This window comes from Nelumbo nucifera, chromosome 6, assembly GCF_055504915.1.
Source record: "Nelumbo nucifera cultivar China Antique chromosome 6, China Antique-T2T, whole genome shotgun sequence".
In the NCBI taxonomy this organism is placed as follows: domain Eukaryota; kingdom Viridiplantae; phylum Streptophyta; class Magnoliopsida; order Proteales; family Nelumbonaceae; genus Nelumbo; species Nelumbo nucifera.
Window position 1 is genome coordinate 5459751 of NC_142654.1, and position 6643 is coordinate 5466393.

Here is a 6643-nt window from a genome sequence, read left to right on the forward strand (position 1 = left end):
TCCGTTGCTACCAAGGTTTGAAGTATTGATACACCCAACATGCACAAACAGACATATCAGGTGCTTTGGCACTTAATAGTTTTTTTTGTTTTTCTCAAAATTGTTTCTAGAGCTGATTTTAAGCCTGCCCACTCCTTAAACTGACCAAAATCTGAAATGATCTCATCCACATAACATCACAGCCACAAATAGGAAACATCTCAATTGTCCGTCGTCTTTGTAGTTTGTACACCGTGTGGGATGAGGACCATCAAATGGAATAGTGGTGGAGCATGGAGGTGGCCCACACATGCTATAGTGTGTGAGCACATGGGAGACCATGAAAAAATCAATATGGCTTGCCACTTGACCTTGTTACAGCTTTTACTTATAGCTTGCGTGCCATAAAGCCACACTGGCTATTATTTCTTGTTTCCAATAATGACTACACAAAATTTCCCCCAAGACTCTTGTTCTAAGTTCTTACTGGCTAAGAAGGAGAAATGCATGCATGTGGCCTTGACTTGACATTGGGATCCTAATCCTAGGGTTTGGTGTAAATATCCTTGAGAACAACCAATACCTTAATCTAAACATTATTGCAGATTAATGCCTAAGAGTTGGATATTTCTCACCATCACTCACATAACGGAAGTCTAACCCTAATACCTCTTTTGTATTAGACCGTTAGTGTAAGCTAACATATATTTTGTTATTTATGCTAAGCCAAACTAGTATATAGATTGTAGAGTATAGACTCGACCTACACCTATGGCTGGGCTATGGACCATCGTTTTGTGTGGTTGCTCTCCGTGGCTTGCTATATACAGGGGGAGCTTAACCGAATATTATGGCTATGTTTGGTATTATTGCAGTTCTTTCATGAAACGGTTTGGAGTTCATCAATAGAAATTGATAAAAAAGATGAATTGTCATTTATGCAAAAAAAAAATCACTTCAACTGATGAAAAATGCATGTGGGGACTGATCACTGCTGTTTAGACTTAATATTTCAAATAACAACATCAATTTGTATTGATCAACCAAAACCTTTCTGATTATATAACATGACAACTCATATTTCAACACCAATTTATACCTATCATTCCCAAACCTTTGATGAACAAACAGCAATTATACCAAACACAATCTATATTATTTGAGTTCGGTCTGACAGAAAAACATAAACTTCAAGTTCAGTTCAAGTTTGTTTTGAGACGGTGGTTTGGACTTTGAATTTCTAAGTGTTCAACTAAATTAGAAATTAAAAATATTATGTCTTGAATCGTGATCATGTAACGAGCTTTAAAAGTTAAGCTTAATTTTGATCGAATTTTGCTTTAAATTCGATTTGGATCGGACCAAGCTCGAATAACTCACAAAAAACTCAACTTATATCCACTCAGATAACTATTGCTAATAATTGTCACAATAAATATCGTCAGCCGGCCCATGCCAGACACTAAGGCTGAGTTTGGAAGGGGTTCAGTTTAGAAGGAATACGAATGCAAATATATAAAATGTAAATAATATAAAATAATACAAAATATAAGATTTTGTAAGCGTACATATTTGCATTTGTACTCCTTCCAAAACGAATATAGGTATTAGAGACAAAGAGAACAACAGTAGCCGTACCTGCAATAAACACAAGCAACATCAATTTTATTCAAGAAAAACTGTGTTGACTTTTGCTTTTTCTTTTTCACGCACAAAACATCTATCTGGCATATTATAAAAGAGACAAAACAAATGCAGATCAAAAAAATGTTGATGGGATTGATGAGTGGTGGGATGAGACAATTTCAAATTTTCATTTGTACATAGAACTAATGGATCGATTTGTTTCCATTAATGACGAATTAAATTTCACTTAATTATGCCACAATAAGATGGCCAACGTTTCATTGAATCATGTATGTGCTCAAATTACGAATTTCACATGATTGATGCTACATCTTGGCTTAGCTATTAGCTAGGCAATCTCAAGCTCGGATTAGCTGCATCTGATGGGTGTATTAGGGGCCGTTTAATTAATAATAACGTTCCACATCAGCCATGCAAATGAAGTGAGTGAGAGATTGAAGTGGCCAATCTCCAATGAAATATTTGCTGAGACGTAGGATTGTTAATGGGTCGGGTCGATTCTGGTTCCAGGATTTGGTACTGATATATCGATTTTGATTCTTGATCTATTAATTTACTGTTTTCGATTTGGAATTGATTTCTACTGAGTCCCGATATTGTGCCTATTGAATCAGACCTGATTGTTTCGAGAACCAATTAATTAGGTTTTGAGTCTAAAATTACATATCAAGATTTGGATCGATTCTGATTCTTTAATATTTCTTGTCCAATTGATTCCGATTCTATAGAGACCCAATTCATTGACAGTTCTACCGAGACCATAGTCACAGGCAACAGTCAATAAGAGTGCAATTAATCCTAACTTGGCTATCTCTCGGGTTGAAGTCATTTAGTAGTACACGTGGCAAGTTTTTTTCATAAATCCTTTAAGAACAAACAAATACCAACAATGCGTCGTCGTTGTCTGTTAACGTGAACACTTGAAAATCATAAATCCTCTCTAGCCAGTCTATTCAGTATTCAGTAGTCCCCACGCGGTGAGGTGAGGGGGGGTTGGGTGGAGTTTGCTTTCACAACCAAACGTACCTAAATTGCAGCGTCAATGAGAAGTTCCATTGAGGAATAACGAAAAGGAGTACTTGAGCCCGACAAAAGAGCTCCAGTTGTGTGTCGGGTGGATCAGATCTGACCCATACAATACAATACAGATACAAATATGGCACGATGACCTTCTATTGGAAAGAGTAAAGCCTCTCTCAGCTCTGTTGCATCCAGGGCAAATCAAGGAAGCTGCCATTTGGGCCACTTTTTTTGTCCATTCCTCCATTCTGGTCTGTAAACACAAGAGGAAAAGAATGATGAACCACACCTGCATGTCAAATATGTCGGACACCGCCACAAAAATCTTGCAATTTTATTCTACTCAGCCTTAATTTCAACTATTTGGATTGGTGTGGTTATATATTCTTTGTCAAATTGTAATTTCTTAGATCATTTTTTATTGCTCCGGACCACTTCTTTGTTCTTTTCCTTTCTTAAAATGTGAAAGAAATTTCCTTTGTTTGAGAAATAGTATAAAAGTCATTATATTATAGTTTTAATGTCAACTTTAACGGCTACTATAATGGTCATATTTGTGTATTTAATCCATTTTTAATTATAAGGATTGAAAATATAATTTCAATTATTAATTTCCACCTTATTTAATTACCTCTCATTAAGTCTTATACTTAAAGGTATTAACTCACATTTTCTCTTATTAAATCCTATATTTAAATTATTTTTCACCAATAAATGGTACTAATTAGATCTATGTCAATATTTTTAACAATATAAACTCATATTTTAAAACTGGCTAAAAAACAAAAAACATTCTTTATCCAAGTGATGGCTAAGCAATTCAACCATTCGAATCAAATTGATTAACCTATGAAGTCATAATTAGGTAATAATTTTTTAAAATAGAAATAAATATAAAAAATTATTAAAAATATAGAAAAATTAGACACATTTATGATACTTTTATAAATCAAATTAAAAAATAGATGTAATAAAAAGAATTATTTTTATTGATAATGAAAATAAAATGCATACTTTAAAACTAACCAAAAATTAAATTAATTTACTATTTGGCAAATATCAATAGTTTAACTTTTTTGTCAAATGTATTTACATTTAATGTCATAAATAAATAATAAAAATTAATAAAATATAAAAATGAAAAAAATACATAAATGTTGCAAAAAAATCAAGCACAATATAATATTAATTAATTATCATATTAAATAAAAAGTATAAAAATATAAAATAAATATAGAAAATTTGAACAAATATATAATTCTATATTTACACTACTATATATTAAAATATAAATAAGATTGTGAAATTTTCTTTTGACTAAAATCAATGTTTTAAAAACGACCCAAAAACGGAACCACTTTGGCTTTCGATTTCCAAGTCAGTGGTTCAACCATTGCTACAACACCACTTGTCATCTTCTTACATCTCTCTAAATCTCTCTCAAATCATAAATCTTTTGATTTATTGATGTATCTCATATTTTAATATAAAATCGGTGTTTGATCTCTCATCTCTTGCATTAATTTTTTAACTTCTTCATTAAAGTTGCAATTACTTTATTGTTACAACTTAAAAAGAATCACATAAATGAGAAAACCCAAAATCAAAATGGAATAACTAAAAACTCTAACTAATTTTGGCCACTGGGAATAATCGAACAAGATTTTGAGATATGAAAGTTTCTTTTATCATTTTTATTTTCTATTTTAAAAATAAATAAAAAATTTAGAATTATTTTGAAAGCAACCCGAGAATCATTAACTGAGTCGAACATTTTAACAGTTAAACTGTCTGGATCAGCAATTCTCTTACCATTTTAGTGGGTTTTTTTTTGTAAAATAGCAGTTTAGGGCCAAAATAGAACTAGGGACTTGACCAGTTCTCAGGCTAAAACAGTTCAACCGCCCGGTCTGGTCCGATTTTTAAGACATTAACTAAAATATTCATTTTTGAATTTAGTCCCTATCTAAAATCTTACATATTTTTTATAAATGAACAAAAGAAAAAAGATCTATACTATATATAAAAGTGCGAATGCAAAGTGGAAGTTTTTTTTTACTAAAATTTTCCTTTATTTCTTTGTTTGAGAAAGGGCATTAAAGTCATTTTATTACAAATTTAATGACAACTTTTGATGGCTATTAAAATGCCCATATTTGTCTATGTATTACATCTCTAATTGTAAGGGTTGAAAATTTAACTTCAATTATTACTTTCCACCTCATTTAATCCCTTTCATTAAGTCTTATATTTAAAGGCATTAACTCTCATTTTCTCTTATTAAAACATATATTTAAGTTATTTTTCACTAATAAATGGTACTAATTAGACCTATATTAATATTTTAATAATATAAATCCATATATTTTAAAACTGGCTAAAAAACAAAAAACATTCTCTATCCAAGTGATGGCTAAGTAATTCAACCATTCGAATCAAATTGATAAGCCTATGAAGTCATAGTTAGGTAAAAAAAAATTAAAATAGAAATAAATATAGAAAATTACAAAATTTTAGACACATTTATGATACTTTTATTAATCAACTTAAAAAAAATAAGTGTAATGAAAATGATTTTTTTTTGTTGATAATGAAAATGAAATACATACTTTAGAACTAACCAAAAATGAAATTATTTTACTATTTGGCAAAGACCAATAGTTCAACTTTTAGGTCAAATGTATTAGCATTTAATGTCATAAATAAATAATAAAAATTAATAAAATATAACATATATAAATGAAAAAATACATAAATGTTGCAAAAAACATTCAAGCACATGTATAATATTAGTTAATTATCATATTAAACAAAAAAATAAGTATGACATGTCGGGATTATTTTTACCCAGAAATATAAAAAATTGAACACATCTATAATTTTATATTTACACTACTATTAAAAATATAAATAAGATTGTGGAACTTTCTTTTGACTAAAATACTCATTTTTGAATTTAGTCTCTATTTAATTGTGAGATTTAAATTGTAAATTAAACTATTAATTTTCACCTCATTCAATTCCCTCTATTTAAATCTTATATTTTTTTATAAATGAACAGAAAAAACACCAAAAAGATAAAATATTATAAAAAGAAGAATCTAACCAAACAGATAGACCTGTCAATGATACTTGAAACTTCACAACTCGATCTGATTATCACATATTTAGATGATGTGTTTATGTAGTCAGATTTGGATTTTGCAATATGAATCCGATTAGTAATAAAAAGCAAAAAACATATAAAAACAAAAAAAAATAAAAATATATATTTATAGAAATTTTTGGATACACTATTACTATTATTATCATCATCTAGAATTTTCACATGCAAAGCACATACACGCTTATTCCTAGTTGTGCTTTCATTTTGCCCCTAAACTTGTAATAAATCACTTTTTCTAACAGATGTTTAGATGGTCACCTATGCATAAGAATAGGATTTGAAATAAAGTCATACAAAAGAACCTTCCAATAGTTCCAATAGGTGATATAGTGAGAGAAAATAGATTGAGATTGTTTGATAAAGTGCATAAAAGAAATTTCAATAGATAGTCATAGATTCAAAAAGAAATTATAAACAAAAATCTAATTCGATAACAATCTTCTTCAAGCAAAAGAACATTCTCAGCTTAACTCATTCATCTTCCCATGTAAGCTTATTCAATGCAAATATATGAAAAATTCATCTAAAAATAATCTTATCAACATTTAATTAATTAAAAAAACTCAATTAGTATAACTATTTGCTAACACAATATTTATATATAAAAGCAATGATTTTAAAACCGAACCAGTCATCAAATAAAAAAGGGGCCTGGTTTAACCAGAAAATTGTTGAACTTGTCATCCTAACCAAATTCAAGATATGGGTGCAATTTGGGCGGACTCGGGTTGAATTTGATCAAAATTTGAATGGATTCGACCCAAAGGCCCAAGATAGTGTAAAATGTTAATTCGGACCAACTCGAATTGCAATCCTAATTCAAACTCCTCA